At 45.0% G+C, this 19,243-nt stretch overlaps 1 protein-coding gene across 22 annotated transcripts in view; it reads right to left on the reverse strand.

Moving 5' to 3' along the window:
* Positions 1 to 19,243, reverse strand: part of ST3GAL5 (ST3 beta-galactoside alpha-2,3-sialyltransferase 5) — a 212,928-nt gene that overhangs the window by 133,117 nt on the left and 60,568 nt on the right. The window contains exon 1 of one of the 22 annotated variants that reach the window (XM_033951697.1): positions 19,120 to 19,238. The exons of the other annotated variants lie outside the window; for them this stretch is intronic. The gene's annotated coding sequence lies outside the window, so the exon portion shown is untranslated. Of the gene's footprint in view, positions 1 to 19,119; positions 19,239 to 19,243 lie in introns of those variants that run through there. 22 annotated transcript variants of the gene reach the window in all.

The raw sequence follows: 19,243 nt of genomic DNA on the forward strand, positions 1-19,243 counted from the left end.
CGATTCAGCCTATTGAATTGATTTTTCGATTCGATTCGATTCGATTTTCCTGCCCAATTGGGTGTTTTTTTCCAAACATCCTAGTGGGTTTATTTTATAGCCTCTTCACCCCCTTTTCCCTCTCTAACCCACACTGGCCCTGTGGTGTAAACAAAATAACCAAACAAAAAATACTTTTCCTCTCTCTGTTAAACTCTAGCTCACATTCGCGGTCCAACACCAGCTCTGGAAGAATACACATTTCAAATCTGACAAATTGTAATCACAAAACAGAAAATAAAATTATTTTTCCTACCTTTTCTTGTCTGGTTATTTTTCAAATCATGTTGGTCCCATGTTGGTCTGGTTGTCTTCTGATCAGGCTCTCCTTCTTTCTCCGTGCTAACCATTCATCTATCATCTCTGTGCTCCCCTTCTGTTTCCTTTTCCTTCGCCAGAGGTCTGGCATCTTTCTTTTTTTCATCTCCATCCCCTCGCAGCTGCAGCTATGGACCCCACCATCTCTCCTTTTCTCAACTACCCTTTCATCCAGCATCTCTCTTCTGTGTCCCTGTCCCTATTCTTCTCTCCAATACTGTTCCGGTTCCTAAGCTCCCTCCATGTCCAGCATCTTATCTCTCCCCATATCCAGCTTCTTCTTCCTCTCTTCCTTACATCTTGTATCTCCTTCCCCAGGTACAGGCTTTCTACTACTTTCTCTCCTGCCATCCTGCACCCTGCCCACCTACTTTGGAGCAGTATCTGTCCCTCTTGTACCCTTCCCCTTGTGGTCTTGCATTTCTTCTCCCTCTCTCCTTTAGTCCAGCACCTCTCCTTTGCTTTCCTCCCCCTCTTTTTTGTTTGGTCTCTCTCTTCCCTTCACCCCAGGTCTGGCATCTCTCCTCCCCTCTCTTACTCCTTCCTCCTCTCTCTGCACAGGCCAGCCTCCCCACCGCGAAAGAACTCTTCCTCCTCTTCCCTCTGCACAAGCCTGCCCCCCTGCCATGAAGGCACTCATCGGCCTGCTCCCCGCTGAAGACCTGCCCCACCCGCAAAAGCCTGCCCCCTGCCGTGAAGGCACTCTTAGGCTTGCTCCCCGCCGCGAAGACCTGCCCTCTCCCAAAGGCCTGCCCCCCTGCCGTGAGGCACTCTTTTCTCCTGCTCCCTGCCACGAAGACCTGCCCCCCCCCAGCAATAGCCTGCCCTCCTGCCATGAAGGCACTCTTCGGCCTGCTCCCTCCGTAAGCCTGTATCCTCCCCCAGCTTCTCCACTCTTACTTTTAGGTTAACACAGCAGCTTGCAGGCTCGCTGGTGTTATAGTGATCCCTGCAGCGGCCCATCAACCTCAGCGGCACGTTATCTCTACCACAATCCTGTCCCTGACATCAGAGCAGGGGCAGGATGTAGCAGAGAGAACGTGCCGCTGAGAATGACAGGCAGCTGCAGGGATCATTATAACAGCAACGAGCCTGCAAGCTGCCATGTTAACCTTAAGGAGGTAAGAGCAGGGAAACTGGGGGAGGTCTTTCTTACTGACTCTTCCCCCTCAAGCAGGAGTGCAGCGGATGGCCAGCAAGAGGCAGCGCTGCAGCTCCTGCTTTTGAAAGGTATGGGGGAAGGGTCAATCATTGAATCGGGAGGCTGATTTTTGGGGAAATTGAATCAATTCGAATCGATTCAACTGATTTGAATCAGTGAATCGATTTGAATCATGAATCGGGCAGCACTAATGTAAAGTATTGCATGTAGGAAGCAGAAACCCGAGATACAGTTATACGATGAGAGGGATGTTATTGAGTGAGAGTACCCAAGAAAGGGATTTGGGGGTAATTGTGGACAAAACAATGAAGCCAACGACACAGTGTGCAGCGGCCGCTAAGAGAGTGAATAGAATGCTAGGTATAATCAAGAAGGGTATTACAACCAGAACGAAAGAAGTTATCCTGCCATTGTATCAGACGATGGTGCGTCCGCATCTGGAGTACTGCATCCAATATTGGTCGCCATACCTTAAGAAGGATATGGCGATATTCGAGAGGGTTCAGGAAACTATGAAGGAATGAAATGCATGATGGGAAAGAAAATTAAGAAGAAGATAAACACTATAAGAACGCTGGAGCAAGTTTGGTCTCTTTTTAAGGATACAGTCACCGAGGCACAAAATCTATATATACCATGTATCAACAAGGGATCAAAGAGGAAAGAGAATAAAGAACCGGCGTGGCTCACTGTAGAGGTTAAGGAAGCAATCAAAGACAAAAAAACCTCATTTAAGGAATGGAAAAGATCAAAAACAGATGAAAACTGGAATAAGCAGAAACAACACCAACGCAGGTGCCATAAGGCGGAAAAAGTGGAAAAAACAGACTACGAGGAAAAAATAGCCAAGGAGGCAAAAAACGTTCTTTCAATATATTAAAGGAAAACGACCCGCGAAGAAGTGGTGGGACTATTGGATGACCAAGGAATAAAGGGAGCGCTAAAGTAGGACTAAGAAATCACCGATAGACTGAACACATTTTTTGCATCTGTATTTACCAAAGAGGATATACACAGCATACCGGAACCCATCAGGCTATATGCTGGAAGCGAAAACGGGAAACTGACAGGGTTGACGGTCAGTCTAGAAGAGGTATGCAGGCAGATTGATAGGCTTAAGAGCGATAAATCCCCGGGACTGGATGGAATCCATCCGAGGGTCATCAAGGAACTGAAAGGGACCATAGCTGAACTACTTCAACTAATAGCCAATCTGTCAATCAAAACAGGAAAGATTCCGGAGGACTGGAAGGTGGCAAATGTTACACCAATCTTCAAAAAAGGTTCGAGGGGGAGATCCGGGAAACTACAGACTGGTGAGTCTGACCTCGGTACCGGAAAAGATGGTAGAGGTGCTGATAAAGGACCGCATCATTGATCACCTAGTGGGGTGCTGCAGGGCTCGGTGCTTGGACCCGTGCTCTTCAACATCTATATAAACAATCTGGACATAGGTACGATGAGCGAGGTGATTAAATTTGCGGACGACACAAAGTTATTCAGAGTAGTGAAGACGCAGGGGGATTGCGAAGATCTACAACGTGACATAACCAGGCTCGTAGAATGGGCATCGATATGGCAGTTGAGATTCAACGTGGATAAATGTAAAGTAATGCATGTCGGTAAGAATAATCTCAGGCAAGAGTACAGAATGTCTGGTGCGGTAGTTGGAGAGACCTTCTAGGAAAGGAACTTGGGCGTTCTGATCGACAAGTCGATGAAGCCGCCACACAATGTGCGGCGGCAGCAAAAAGGGCAAACAGAATGCTAGGACTGATAAAGAAGGGGATCACGAACAGATCGGAAAGGGTTATCATGCCGCTGTACCAGGCCATGGTGCGCCCTCACCTGGAGTACTGCGTACAGCACTGGTCGCCGTACATGAAGAAGGACACAGTACTACTAGAAAGGGTCCAGAGAAGAGCAACTAAGATGGTTAAGGGGTTGGAGGAGCTGCCGTACAGCGACAGATTAGAGAAACTGGGCCTCTTCTCCCTCGAGCAGAGGAGATTAAGAGGGGACATGATCGAAACATTCAAGATACTGAAGGGGATAGACTTAGTAGATAAGGACAGGTTGTTCACTCTCTCCAAGATAGGGAGAACGAGAGGGCACTCCTTAAAGTTGAAAAGGGGATAGATTCCGTACAAACGCAAGGAAGTTCTTCTTCACCCAGAGAGTGGTAGAAAATTGGAACGCTCTCCCGGAGGCTATCATAGGGGAAAACACCCTCCAGGGATTCAAGACAAAGTTAGACAAGTTCCTACTGAACAAGGACGTACGCTAGTCTCAGTTAGGGCACTGGTCTTTGACCAAAAGGGCCACCTCGTGAGCGGACTGCTTGGCGCAATGGACCACTGGTCTGACCCAGCAGCAGCATCTCTTATGTTCTTATGAGCGACACGTTTGATAAAGGGTATATAAAACCTTTCATACACTGAGAGACTGGAGAAATTATAAGAACATAAGCAATGCCTCCACTGGGTCAGACCCGAGGTCCATCATGCCCAGCAGTCTGCTCACGCGGAGGCCCAACAGGTCCAGGACCTGCGCAGTAGCTCCCTATCTATACCCCTCTATCCCTTTTTCCAGCAGGAATTTGTCCAATCCTTTCTTGAAATCCAGTACCGTACTCTGTCCTATTACATCCTCTGGAAGTGCATTCCAGGTGTCCATCACATGCTGGGTAAAGAAAAATTTCCTAGCATTTGTTTTGAATCTGCCTCCTTCCAATTTTTCTGAATGCCCTTGTTATGCCTATGGCCAGGGGGGAAACTCTGCATACTACTGACATGTATCCACAAGTCTGCTTATCTGACATCCTGACTTCCTTTACCTGCGTGTCGCTCAAATAACATCAGTAAAGCCAGATGGGAAACCAGTCTCTGCAACACCTCCTTGATAACATCAAAAGGACAGTAAATCCAGATGGGAAACCGGGCTCTGCAACACCTCCTTGATAACATCAAAAGGACAGTAAATCCAGATGGGAAACCAGTCTCTGCAACACCTCCTTGATAACATCAAAAGGACAGTAAAGCCAGATGGGAAACCGGGCTCTGCAACACCTCCTTGACCTAGGTGTTGTCAAAACAAAGACCAGGACCGTGTGTGCCTGAATCGTAATAGCAGGACCAGCTGTTTTACTATGAACTCAGCAGTTTTTCCTCCTATATAAGAACGGAATTCTGCCCCTAACATTAGAATCCAAGACGTCTAAAGGGACAGTCCTTTGGTCCACCCACCTATCAATTGCAGGGATTCCCAATTGTGAAGATGGTCGATGCCTGGGATCACGGTGATGCTATTTTATTCTTATATATATAATAAAGGGTTATTGTTTATGCTTTTATATTGTCTGTGTGCTTTTCTGAGTGTCACTGATCATCCCATTTGACAGAAATAAGTGGCAGAACATATTGGTACCAGAAGTGGGCTGATCAATGTGGTCAGAAAAGCTACCCAGAAAACAAGGGGTTGAGGAGCAGGCTCCCAATCCCTCCATTCCGGATTGGAATGATAGTATAGGTAAATTAATGGCCACTAAGTGGTCTGTAGAAGCAGGATTATGTGAATCCTGTACTTTTGGAAGTGGGGATCCACATGAATTATGTGCCTCCTTACAAAAGGTGAAAATCTCAAAAGGAGAAGAGCAAGAAGGAATTTCTAGACAAGGAAGGATGATTTTGTCAGACTGGAGGAATTTGCATGAAGCTAAACATGAATTACACCTTTTCTTTTCCAGCTCTCCTAATTTCAATTGTAATCAACAGGATGCCATTAAAATGCTACAATGTCAAAATAAGTTGTTAATGGATAAGGTAGACACCTATCAAAATATAACAGAAAAGGCAGCTGTGCAATTTGCACGATATAAATACAAGAAACGGAGGCGGAAAGTGAGTTACAGAAAAGTTAAAATCTTAATTTATCATCTGCCGGATGATTGGAATCCAAACAAATGGGATGGGGATATTTGGGAATCAAATTCTAATAACAGTGAGGAGGATATATGTGTTGAAGGAGAACAGGCAGAAAGTTTAGAAGCAAAGCCTGTGAGGAGACAAAGATTACAGGGAAATCTGCAGACAGGAGAAAATCCGACTAGAAATAATGTCATGGAGGATGTTACTCCACAGGAAGTCATGGATACGATGGCACGCTTTACACAGCAGCCTGGGGAACCACTAATACAATGGGTAATTCGGGTGCAGGAGCTGGGCGCAGCAGGGATTATGTTGGATGCCACAGATGCCCCTAAATTTGTTCAAATTAGTCAAGAAGTATCAGTACAAAATGTGTTGCGGGAGGATCCTTATCCTGAAAAATATGCCCAATGGTCTTTATTAGAGATAATTAGTAGGGGTGTCACGAGGCGATATCCACTTGAATCTGATTGGCCCTCAAATGATAAAATTTGGTATACATTAAAAGATGCTCAAATGAGAATTAAGGAGGAGGCTATGAAGGTAGCCTTAGTAATAGGTCACGCTGACACATATATGTCATTACCTTTTACTGTGTCCATGAGAAATAAAATTATTAAGTATGCTGCACCGGCATACAAACAGGTAATGATAACTTTGTTGATCAATCAAATAGACAGGACTATTTTGGAAGCCTTAGAAGCGGTCCGACAGTTAGGAGATCGGGGGGACTGGGGACCTCAAAATACTTTTGATAAAAAGAGAAAAGGACAATCCAATTCAAACAGGGCTAATCGGGTGTCTCAGAGGAATATGTTTTTGGCATTAATAAAAGATGGTGTAAAGGGGGAAGAAATAGATGGGAAAGATACAGGGACGTTATGGGAAATGTACAAAGGTAGAGGACTGGGAAAGAGATCTATGCCTCAAGCACATGTGAACAAAGGAGAGAGGGAGGATATTTTGGTGCCAACGGCTCCTCCTGAGGAAACTGCTTCCATTCTTTATCCTGATTTAAAAGGGTGGAAGTGTTGGGAGGATCAATGATGTGAATGCCAGCCTCAGTGTTTGCCTGGACCAAATTAGAACAGCGTCCGCATGTAGAGATAAATATTTAGTGGAAATCTGGGAAGCAAAAGGTACAAGCTGTAGTGGACACTAGAGAGTTGCGCGGGGACAGAAATCCCACCCGTCCCCACCCGTCCCCGCCAAAATCCCACCCATCCCCACCCGTCCCCGTGAGGAATCCCTCCGTCCCCACCCGTCCCCGTGAGGAATCCCTCCGTCCCCACCCGTCCCCGCGAGGAATCCCCTCCGTCCCCACCCGTCCCCGCGAGGAATCCCCTCCGTCCCCACCCGTCCCCGCGAGGAATCCCCTCCGTCACCATCCTTCCCTATAAACTTCAGAAATAGTTATTTTATTTAATTATGCTACTGAATTAAAGGCTCTGGTAGAGACCCATTTACAAATAAGCAAAGAGACTATTAATTTGGAAATATTAATTGGGAAGAATACATACTTTGTAAATGGGCTTCTACCAGAACCTCTAATGTAAATATAAAATATAAATACTCAGCTGATGAGAACCCACAAACTGTCAGCTGAGGACTTCCTTTGCAGTTGGCCTGGGGTCCCTTTTGCCAAGCTTGGCAGGCAGCAGTAGCGTCCCTGAGTCACAGATGCTGGCACCTCAGTGGCTCATGGATGCTGCCAGCAACTGCTGCGCTTGGTGGAGGGGAGTTCTGACCATCTCTAGAGGAGGTCCTCTGCTGGCGGTGCTTGGGGATCCCCACCAGTCACAGCAAGGGCCAACAAGTACTTCAACACTGTAGAAATAAAACCAGAAATGCATTTCCTTTTCTTTTGAACACAAAACAAAGATATCTGCCATATACATTTCCCAAGGCAGATGACTCTATGCAATGTCACCTCGGTAACAAAATACAAAAATAGACAAATACACCCCCTCCCTTTTTACTAAACCACAATAGTAGGTTTTAGCACAGGGAGTTACGCTGAATGCCTCGCGCTGCTCTCAATGCTCATAGGCTCCCTGCGCTAAAAAACAATATTGCGGTTTAGTAAAAGGGAGCCATAGTGCAAAATATAGACAGCAGATATAAATTCTCAAAACAGACACATTTTGATCACTAAATTGAAAATAAAATCATTTTTCCTATCTTTGCTGTTTGGTGATTTCATGAGTCTCTGGTTGCACTTTCTTCTTCTGACTGTGCATCCAATCTTTCTTCCTTTCTTTCAGCCTCCTGTATGTTTCCTCTCCTCCAGACCTCATTCTCTCCCCCAACTTTTTCTTTCTGTCTCCCTGTTCCCCCTTCTTTCTGTCTCTCTGTCTGCCCCCTTTCTTTCTTTCTCCGTGCCCTCCCCCAAGCCACTCGGTTTGCTGCCACCGCCATCGGGGAATAGTCCCCAAGCCACCGCTGTCCCAAGCTTTCCCTGCAGAAGCGTCGCGCTGACCAGCATTCCGCTCCCTGACGTCAATTCTGACGTAGGAGAGGAAGTTCCGGGCCAACAAGGCATTTCTCCTCATTCCATCCAGCCTGAGCCCCATCTCTCCTTGATCCAGCATTTCCCTTCTGTGTCTGTCAGAATTACCATTCCACCTATTTTCCAGCATCACCCTTCTTTGTGTCCATCTCACCTATATCCGTATCTCACCACTTTTTCAGAATCTTCATTTGTCTCTGTCCTTGTCTTTACCCCATATTCACCATTTGCCCTTTCAATGTCTTTATCTCCCCCCCCCCCCCCACACACTTTTTCAGCATTACTTCTATGTCTCTATTTCACCTCCTCTTCATGTCCCCTCTGTATCTCTATCCTTATTCAGAAGGTCCTGCTTACCCTTTCTCTTCTTTGTGTCACTATCTCCATTTTCAGCTTTCCCCCCTTTTCCATTGTTAATGCACCCTGTAGCCAGAATCTTTCCACCCTCCCTCCACTCCGGCCCAGCCCAGTATGAAATATTTCCTTTTGTTTCTCTCCCCTCTCTCTTCTCCTCCCTCACCCACGAGTCCTGCATCTGGCCCTCTCCCTTCTACCTGCACCTGGCAACACCCCCCTGCTCCGCGGCTCTCTTAAGCAACTCGTCAGCAGCGGTGATCAAGACAAGCTGCCGACATCGAGGCCTTCCCTCTACGAGTCCCACCTTTGTGGAAAAAGGAAGTTGAAACAAGCGGGACTCGCAGAGGGTAGGCCCCGACGCCAGAAGCTTGTGTCGATCGTTGTTGCCGAAGAGAGCCGCAGGTAGAAGGGAGAGGGAGATAGGAAGGCAGTAGAAGCTCCGGAGCATGACACCGAACCCGGCCAGGATGATTTCTTTTTCAGGCTGCTGCTGCCGCTGCCGCTGCCGCTGCCATCCCCCACCCGAAATGACAAAAAACAGCCTAATGCCCGCGTCGGGAAATAGCCATGCTGAGCAGTGAGCTCAGCACGTACACAGATGAAAGCCTTGCTTGCTGATTGGTCCGGCGGCACGGTGGGGCGGGGCCGCCGGACCAATCAGCAAGCAAGGCTTTCATCTGTGTACGTGCTGAGCTCACTGCTCAACATGGCTATTTCCCGACCCGACGCCAGACTTGCATCGCCAGACTTGCATCGCCAGAATTTAGGTAGGTTGTTTTCATCCCCGTGGGAGTCCCGTGGGCAAGGGGGCGTCCCCGTGGGAGTCCCGTGGGTCAGGGGGGCATCCCCGTGGGAGTCCCGTGGGCCAGGGGGCGTCCCCGTGGGAGTCCCGTGGGCCAGGGGGGGAACCCGCGGGATCCCCGCGGGACCCGCGGGATCCCCGCGATCCCCGTTCCCGTGCAGACCTCTAGTGGACACTGGGGTGGAGGAATATAAATATCAGGATTGGGGGGAAAATTATACAAGCGGGGAAAAAAATTTTTTTTTACAGATTTTAAAATTGGACAATTACCAATTTGGGAATATACTGTATTGATCAATGAGATTCCTTAAAATATAATAGGGCTAGATATCCTAAAAGAGTTAACATTACAGCTTTCCGATGGAATCTATAGTTTTGGTAAATTGCCAGACATTCCTATGAGATCAGTAGTGGTGGGAAAATTATCCAAACCAATAGTAGTACCGATCTCCACTAAAATTGTAAACATGAACCAATGCATTTTTACTATTCCTATAGTGGAGCAATGTCCAGAACAATTTGCATTCACTTGGCAAGGGAGGCAATATACATCTACCAGACTACCATAAAAATATAATGTATAAAGTTTTGTTAGATAGTATAAGGAAGTTGCACTCCAAGTGATTTTGCAAAAAATGTCTTTTACCTAAAACACTAACATTGTGAACCACTGTACCTGCACGTAAACCTCTCTTGTATGTTTTATAGATTAAAACGTCCCTGCTTGCATTCTCTTATGATTGTGTGACAGAGCTTTGAAATGGAAAAAGATAGAAAGGAGACCAGCAAAACTATAGAGCAATTAACTTAACTTCCTATCTCTCTTTCTTTTAGAAGCTTAGCATCCAGACATGGTCATGAGAACCAATTTCACTGTGCCATATTTAAAATACTTCCAGCACTGTGACCTGATAGTGGGAATCCAATGGATACCAAATTTGTTTATGACTCTTTTGATTAATAGTGTGTTTATTTACAGATTAAATTCAACCCTGAAACATTGCCGAAGGAAGAAAGCATGCCGGAGCTCTGTGTTTGTCTGTTTCTGTTATGTGTTGTCTGTTTTAGCTTATGGGGTACCCCAATAAACATCGCACATTGGCCATTTCCAGAGTTTTTCCACCCCTTCTATTAGTCCAAATGGTACCATATCCCTTTCCAAAAAAGATTCCCCCACATACAAGAAAGTTTCTTATGAAAACCATGCTCACAATGATTTTATGCTATGGCTCATACAGCCCAATTATAATTTAGTTAGGGGTCATATTATAAGAGGATATCTGAAGAGAAAAAATTAGAAAGCTTTATACCTGGTAAAATGGTGCTCATTGGTATTTGATATTTGCTAAATAAAATAAAAAATGGTCTCTCTTTATTTAACTTACCAGGTATAAACAGTGCAGTGCACATCTCTGACATAAGTTATTTTGGTATTACCATCAGTACGTGTTTATGGTCTCTCTTAAGTGACATAATAATTATGTCCAGAACATAAAAAGAAGTATTTTCTGAATGTCTTTAAGTGCATTAGTGTTGTTTCTCTTATCTCAAACAAATACTACCTTACACACAAGTATTGTGTCACATGTTATCACATTCTGTACATAAAGTGGTTTTTCTCCTTTTTCTTTTTCTTATAAACTAACTAAACTAAACCTTAGGTTTGTATACCGCACCATCTCCGCATGTGCAGAGCTCGGTATGGTTTACAGAGGTTAAGAGGAAAGGAATTACAAAGAAGGGATATAGGAGAGGGACTGAGAAGATAGATCTTCTCTTTTATCACTAGGGGTGTTTATTGTAACTAAAGCATTGAAGCTAAACAGTCATGATGAAATATTTTCCTTGGAAAATCACGTACTGGGAAATGTTATTCCATATAGACTTTCATCCCTTTGTGATAAAATTGGTCAGCTCTGCTCTCTTATTTCTTATGATTTGGCTAACATGCTGGGTTAAGAGAAAATTTCACCAGATCGAGAAGATGATGACAAGCAACCAGACATACAGTGCTGTGCCATGACGCTATTATGTGGCACCAACTTGGGAATAGAAGTGAGCCTATATCCTGCCACTTCACATTAGGGCTGGTCTCTGGGGGTGGTGCACTTGACTCTTACGTGAGTGAAGGCATGTGAGTGACATAGCAAGCCTATAGAAACTGGAGCATAGCCAGACCCTAACCAAAGCTGCTAAGAAAAACAGGATACCAGATAACTGCAGTGATCGATGGTGAATATGAAGCTACCCTAAATGTATGTAAGCCATGAGTAAGAGCACAAATATAATATTAATAAGATTATTAATTTCCATGATTCCCTATACGTGATACTTTCAAGTAAAATGCCTAATTAGCAAGAAATATTAGGGAATGCAAGAATACCAGGTTTAGAACAAAGGAAATAATTTAACCTGAGGTATAGTAAATACTATTGTTTCTGAAATACTGGCTGGCAAACAAGCATATTTTGGCTCCAGAGTAGCAGATGTATTTAGATGGGAAGGTGAATGGATGCCAAATATTGTACATAATCATGAACTAACCCTACGATATGATCAGTTAATGTTACATGTTGTTAATGATACTATAATACAGCATTAGATAGTAATGTTTCTTCAGCCTTACATTGGACTATTTGTAAGATTCGTGTTTTGTCTTTTATACAACAAAGAACTAACTTTATCCAGCAGTTACAATTATGAAATACCTCATTGATTTTTGTATTATTTAATAAAACCACGCCCTTAGATAGAACATGGTGGAATTTTAATATAAAACAATGTTCTGATTTCTCCTGTGAAGGGTTGCTTACGTTATTTGATGTAAGGAACTCTACCATAATGTGTCTTTTCACTGTGATGCCTTTGGTATTAGGACCCCAATTATGGTTTCCTACTTACTATGGGCAACAAATAGATGAACAGAACAAAACATACGTGTTAACATGGACAAGTTTGTCCATCTCCTTATGCGATCTATGAACCATGTTCTTTACAACATACCTACAATCTGTGCCAATGGACCATTCAACCTCAAGGTTACACCTTTATACAATAAATATTACATAAATATGTCTGTGTTGCTAGCAGTATTCCTGCAATTCAAGCTCCCTTTTCAGTATGTTTACAGAATGTTAGTGTGTTGCAGTGGGCAAATAATGCAACTTATTTTTATGAACCCTGGATATCAAATGTAAATGTTAATCTTTCTTTTGCCGATGTACTTACTCCAATTATTTTATTACCCTCTGTAAAGAAAGCCATGCAAAATATAGCAATCCTAAATAAAGCAAATCAGCAACGTAACCTTACCTTGCTGCAGCATAAAATAGATACTGAATTTTTAAATACTAACTTGCATTCAGTGGCAGATCATATTGAAGCTACTACTGCACACCATTGGTGGGATGCTTTTACCGGATGGAGCGCTACAGCACAAAAGGTGTTCCTTCATCCCTTAATCTATATTTGTTTAGTTATTCTTATGTTAACATTTCTTAATTGTGGATTTACCTATTGTGTATACAAACAAACACTCTCTCCCTCTATTCGGATGACTTCGTATTCGGAGGTGCAGACTTGAGGATCCAGGGGTGGACTGTTATGCCTATGGCCAGGGGGGTAACTGAAACTCTGCATACTACTGACATGTATCCACAAGTCTGCTTATCTGACATCCTGACTTCCTTTACCTGCATGTCGCTCAAATAACATCAGTAAAGCCAGATGGAAAACCAGTCTCTGCAACACCTCCTTGATAACATCAAAAGGACAGTAAAGCCAGATGGGAAACCGGGCTCTGCAACACCTCCTTGATAACATCAAAAGGACAGTAAAGCCAGATGGGAATCCGGGCTCTGCAACACCTCCTTGACCTAGGTGTTGTCAAAACAAAGACCAGGACCGTGTGTGCCTGAATCGTAATAGCAGGACCAGCTGTTTTACTATGAACTCAGCAGTTTTTCATCCTATATAAGAACGGAATTCTGCCCCTAACATTAGAATCCAAGACGTCTAAAGGGACAGTCCTTTGGTCCACCCACCTATCAATTGCAGGGATTCCCAATTGTGAAGATGGTCGATGCCTGGGATCACGGTGATGCTATTTTATTCTTATATATATAATAAAGGGTTATTGTTTATGCTTTTATATTGTCTGTGTGCTTTTCTGAGTGTCACTGATCATCCCATTTGACAGAAATAAGTGGCGGAACAGCCCTCTTGTTCTTATATGTTTTGAAAGTTTGAAGAATCTGTCCCTCTCTACTTTCTCTATGCCCTTCATGATCTTGTAGGTCTCTATCATATCTCCTCTGAGTCTCCGTTTTTCCAGGAAGAAGAGCCCCAGTCTCTCCAATCTTTCAGTGTATGAGAGGTTTTCCATGCCCTTAATCATTCATGTCGCTCTCCTCTGGACCCTCTCAAGTGTTGCCATATCCTTCTGAACACAGTACTCCAGGTGCGTGCGCACCATTGCCCGATACAACGGCAGGATGACTTCTTTTGTTCTGGTCGTAATACCCTTCTTAATAATACCCAACATTCTGTTTGCCTTCTTCGCGGCTGCTGCACATTGTGCCGTTGACTTCATTGTTGTATCCACCAGTACACCCAAATCTCTTTCAAGGTTACTTCCCTCTAATACTAATCCCCCCATTTGGTAGCTGAGCATCGGGTTCTTTCTCCCTATATGTATGACCTTACATTTCCCTACATTGAAGTTCATCTGCCATTTATTCGCCCACTCCTCCAGTTTGTTTAGGTCCCTTTGTAGGTCCTCACACTCTTCCGTAGTTCTAACCCTTCTACAGAGTTTAGTGTCATCCGCAAATTTTATAACTTCACATTTCGTCCCCGTTTCCAGGTCATTAATAAATACATTAAACAGCAGCGGTCCCAGTACAGACCCTTGTGGAACTCCGCTCGTGACCTTCCTCCAGCCCGAGTAGTGACCCTTCACTCCAACCCTCTGTCTTCTGCCTGCCAACCAGTGTTTGACCCATCTGTGTACGTCCCCTTCCACCCTGTGGTTCCACAGCTTCCTAAGTAGCCGCTCATGGGGTACCTTGTCAAAGGCCTTTTGGAAGTCGAGGTAAATGATGTCTATGTGTTCCCCTTTGTCCAACTGGCTGTTCACCCCCTCAAAGAAGTGCAGTAAATTTGTTTGGCATGATCTTCCTTTGCAGAAGCCATGTTGGCTCGCTTTCATCAGCCCATGTTTTTCGATGTGCTCACAGATGCTGTCCTTTATCAGTGCTTCTACCATCTTGCCCGGAACCGATGTCAAACTTACCGGCCTGTAGTTTCCCGGGTCTCCTCTTGACCCCTTTTTAAAGATAGGTGTAACATTTGCTATCTTCCAGTCCTCCGAGATCTCCCCAGTTTTCAAGGATAGGTTGCAAACTCGTTGGAGTATTCCCGCTATCTCATTTCTTAATTCCTTTAGTACCCTAGGGTGGATTCCGTCCAGGCCTGGTGATTTGTCGCTTTTCAATCTCACCTCTATTGTTGACAGTTTTTCTTCTTGATCACCATGGAAGATCACGTCGGGTTCTGGTACAGTGGATGTGTCCTCGCTTGTGAAGACTAACGAGAAGAATTTGTTTAACCTGTCGGCTACCTCTTCTTGCTCCTTTATCACTCCCTTTTTGTCTCCATCATCCAACGGTCCTACTTCCTCCCTCGCCGGTTGCTTCCCTTTAACATATCTGAAGAACGATTTGAAGTTTTTTGCCTCCCTGGCCAGCCTCTCTTCGTATTCTCTTTTCGCTCTCCTAACCACTTGATGACATTCTCTTTGGCGTTTTCTGTGTTCCTTCCAGTTTTCCCCAGTTTGGTCCTTTTTCCATTTCCGGAATGAATTTTTCTTGTCTCCTATCGCTTTCTTCACCTCATTGTTTATCCATGCGGGGTCTTTTGTTCGGTTTTTTTTGCATCCTTTTCTAAATCTGGGGATGTACATATGTTGTGCTTCTTGCACCGTGTCCTTGAATAGAGACCAGGCTTGCTCTACAGTTTCTCCTCTCCTTGAGCTATTTCTGAGTTTTTTCCTTACCATTGCTCTCATAGCATCATAGTTCCCTTTCTTAAAGTTGAACGTTGTCACTGTGGTTCTCTTCCCTTTTGCTGTACCTACTCCTAATTTGTACTGAATCATGTTGTGATCGCTGTTTCCTAGTGGTCCTACTACTTCCACTTCTTTTGCAGGTCCCCCTATTCCGTTGAGGATTAGGTCAAGAGTGGCATTACCTCTTGTTGGTTCCTTGACAAGCTGATCCATAAAGCAGTCCCTCACAGACTCTAAGAATTCTGTTTCCCTCGCACAGTTCGAGTTTCCAATATTCCAGTTTATCCCGGGGTAGTTAAAGTCTCCCATTACTGTCACGTTCCTGTTGTTGCCTTCCCGCCTTAATTCTGCTGCCAGATCTTTGTCGTTTGCTTCCGTTTGTCCAGGTGGACGATAGTATAGACCCAATCTTATGTCAAGGCCATTTTTTCCCGGTAATTTAACCCATAATGACTCCAATCCTTCCGCCTTTGGTTCTATATCCACTCCGGACGAGGGAATGGTGTCTTTTATGTATAGTGCTATTCCTCCCCCCTTCTTGTGGGCCCTGTCTCTTCTATAGAGTTTGTACCCTGGCAGTGCTACGTCCCATTGGTTATCCTCGTTCCACCATGTTTCCGTGATTCCAATGATGTCTAGGTCTCCTTTTTTGGCTATTACTTCTAATTCTCCCATTTTGGACTTTAGGCTCCTTGCATTTGCGTACAAGCAATTTAAGTCCCAGTCTTTTCTTTTCTCGGCTGGTTTTACATGTGATTTGCTCCTCTTGCCATCCCCTATCTGGGCTGCCAGTCCCTGATTTATGTTCCTTTCTTCCTCATTTCTTTGTGCATCTTTTTCGTCTGCAACCTGATTTCCCAATCTCTCCTGTTCCTCTAATTTTATCTGTTTGCCCTTCTTGTTGGTCAACAGTTTCTGTTGTTCGTCTCTTGCTTGTTCCCAGCATTTTTCCCGCTCAGTATCTTCTTTGGATACTCTTGTCCGAACCGTCGACGTCGGGTCGACTATCGGCTTTCCCCTTCTTCTCAGTTTAAAGCCTGCTCGATTCCTCTCTTGATGTTGTTTGCTAGCAGCCTCGTTCCTGCCTTACTCAGGTGTAGTCCATCCCTCCTGAAGAGCTTGTTCTTCCCCCAAAAAGTTGTCCAGTTCCTCACAAAAAGGAATTCTTCTTCTTCGCACCATCTCCTCAACCATGCGTTTATTGCTTGTAGCTCGGTCTGCCTCTTCACGTCTGCCCTCGGTACTGGCAGAATCTCTGAGAATGCTACCTTCTGTGTCCTCAGCTTCAGTTTCCTTCCTAGGGTCTTGAACTGTTCAGTTAGCGTAGTCCTGCTGTAATTTCTTCTGTTGACATCATTTGTTCCCATGTGGATTATCACTGCCGTCTCTTCTGTTTCTGCGCCATCCAGGATCCTCTCGATTCTGTCGGTGATGTCCTTTGTTCTTGCTCCTGGGAGACAGGTCACTAGCCGATCTTCTGCTACGTGACTGTCCACTTCTCTCAGGATTGAGTCTCCCACGACGACTGCAGATTTCTCCTTCTTCAGCTTCCTCACTGGTCTCAAGTCTGTATCCTCGGTGTGGTTCAGTACTTCTTTTCCGGGGTACCCGCCAGTCTTCGCCCTCTCTGCTTGCTCGAATCTTTCATGTGGTCCTTCATCCTCGGCGTCTGTTGGTTCCTGTCTTCCATCTGTTGGCCCCTGTCCTCCATTTCTTGTAGACGTAGCTTCCTCGCTCCAGCGCTGCTGATTGTCCTGCTCTTCTGCCTGCCTGTAGGCCTCCTCGATGAATCTTTCGAGCTCCCTTACTTGCTCCTTGATGTGGCTTTCTCTTGCGGGGTCTTCAGTTGTCTTGAAAGGTGCTTCCGAGATGTGGAGCCCCTCCAGCTCTTGAACCTTGCACTGCAGTCGTCCAACTTCCTTCTTCAGGCTTTCCAGTTCCTGACACCGACTGCATATGTATGCCTGCCTTCCCGAGGGAAGGTAGTCATACATATGACACTCCATGCAGTACACTGGGAAGCTCCTCCGAGTTCCTGCTGCTTCCATTTCTCTTTCTTCACAGTCCACTAGATGCTCTCTCCTTTGTCTTATGTCTTTATGTGGGCGGGCTCTGTGCTCTCTCCTGTGCTTGGCTCTTTCCTGTCTACTTCTTCTGCTGCTTTTTGTCTTGGTGGGTCTTTTATTCTCCCTTGGGCCTCTTTCTTGTCCCCGGAGCCTGCTGCTTCTATCTTGTGTGTGTCTTGCTGTGTGTTTTCTTCTTGTGCGTGCTCTCTCCTTACATGTGTGCTCACTACTTCCTTACCTGGTGTTCTGGAGTCCTTGGCTGTCTTTGCTCGACCCTTCTCAAGGCCCTTCGCAAAGGCGCTCTTGCTAAGGCCGTTGGCCCCCCTTCTCTTAAGGGGGAGTCCGGGCGCTGACGCTGCTGGTGACGCGGCTGGTGACGCAGGTGGGCAGAGCTAACTCTCGCCACTGCCCGTTTCTCGCCGCTGCCCTCTTCCTCTCCCGGCTACCTCCTCTTCCTGGCCAAGTCTGCTGCCGTTTCTCTCTCTTGCCACGCGGCTGCTTTCCTGACCTTATTTGCATGGCTGGATTGGAGATTGAGCAATAGTGTAAAAAACTACGCGATGAGCCATTTTGTGCATTGGGTCAGGAAAACCAGTTTAGCGCCTATCACATCTGGACCAATGTGTTTATTCACTGGGGCCCTTTTCCCTGGAGAAGAGGGGATATGATAGAGACTTACAAGATCATGAAGGGCATAGAGAATGTAGAGAGGGACAGATTCTTCAAACTTTTGAAAACTACAAGAATGAGAGGGCATTTGGAAAAGTTTAAAGGGGACAGATTCAAAACCAATACTAGGAAATTTTTCTTCACCCAACATAAGAACATAAGCAGTGCCTCCGCCGGGTCAGACCATAGGTCCATCCTGCCCAGCAGTCCGCTCCCGCGGCGGCCCAAACAGGTCACGACCTGTCTGAATCACCAGAAGGGGCCCCTTGCCACCTTGGTTTCTCATTAAAGTCCTATCTTCCCATCAAAGTCCTCAGCCTCTGGTCTTGCCCATGCACGACCTGGTTGGCTTTCTATACTTATTACCTGGTTAGCTTTCTATACTTGTGTTATATCCCAGCACCTCTCTCAGTATCCCACGATCCCTTTATCCCTCAGGAATCCGTCCAATCCCTGTTTGAATCCATGTACCGTACTCTGCCTGATCCAACGGGTGGTGGACACCTGGAATGCGCTTCCAGATGGCGTTATAGGACAGAATACGGTATTAGGGTTCAAGAAGGGATTGGACAATTTTCTGAAGGAAAAGGGAATAGAGGGGTATAGATAGAGGACACCTATGTTCTGAAATATCTGTTGTTTCATTGCCCCCACTGATGTTAGATGTTGATAGCTGTAATATAGTTACTCCTGCTATACGTAGTCAGTAGTACATTTACATTCATTTCTGCATGTTATTTTTAGAAACAGGTTCTACATCAGTATATTCTTTTCTAAAATGCTGCAGGAATTTCCCATACGTCCCGACCTGGACTTGGACATCTCAATTCCAATTTCTGCTTTCTATCTAAAATCTGCCATTTTGTTTGCCCACTACTTGAGGCTGGCATCTGCTGAGAATGACTCAAACGCTTATGTGTACTCATCAGTGGTAATAAATAGGACTTGGCTGGAAATTTAAAAGAGATTTTAAAAAGCAGTGGCAGCAGGTACTGGAATTACAAGAACATATTGTCTTCTGAATTGATACACTGGCTCTGTGTGTACATTATTTCAGATTGAATTCAACAGTTCACATTCTATTCACTGCAGCACCAAAGTTTTAATTACTCCCTAAAGATTTACTTCACAAACATCCCATTTAATAGTGGGCGAAACCTCCCATGAATTATTAAATGAGGACGTCCATAATTGCTTTACTAACCTGATGTAAACCTGAGGTAACAAATCACAATCCTCCAGAAGCTTAGAAAGTGCCAAAGACACATCCTGCCAGCTTAAAGTAGACATTTCAGCAGGAATAGTAGAGACCTGCCTGATCTACTGAA

Source organism: Geotrypetes seraphini, chromosome 1 (assembly GCF_902459505.1).
Source record: "Geotrypetes seraphini chromosome 1, aGeoSer1.1, whole genome shotgun sequence".
In the NCBI taxonomy this organism is placed as follows: domain Eukaryota; kingdom Metazoa; phylum Chordata; class Amphibia; order Gymnophiona; family Dermophiidae; genus Geotrypetes; species Geotrypetes seraphini.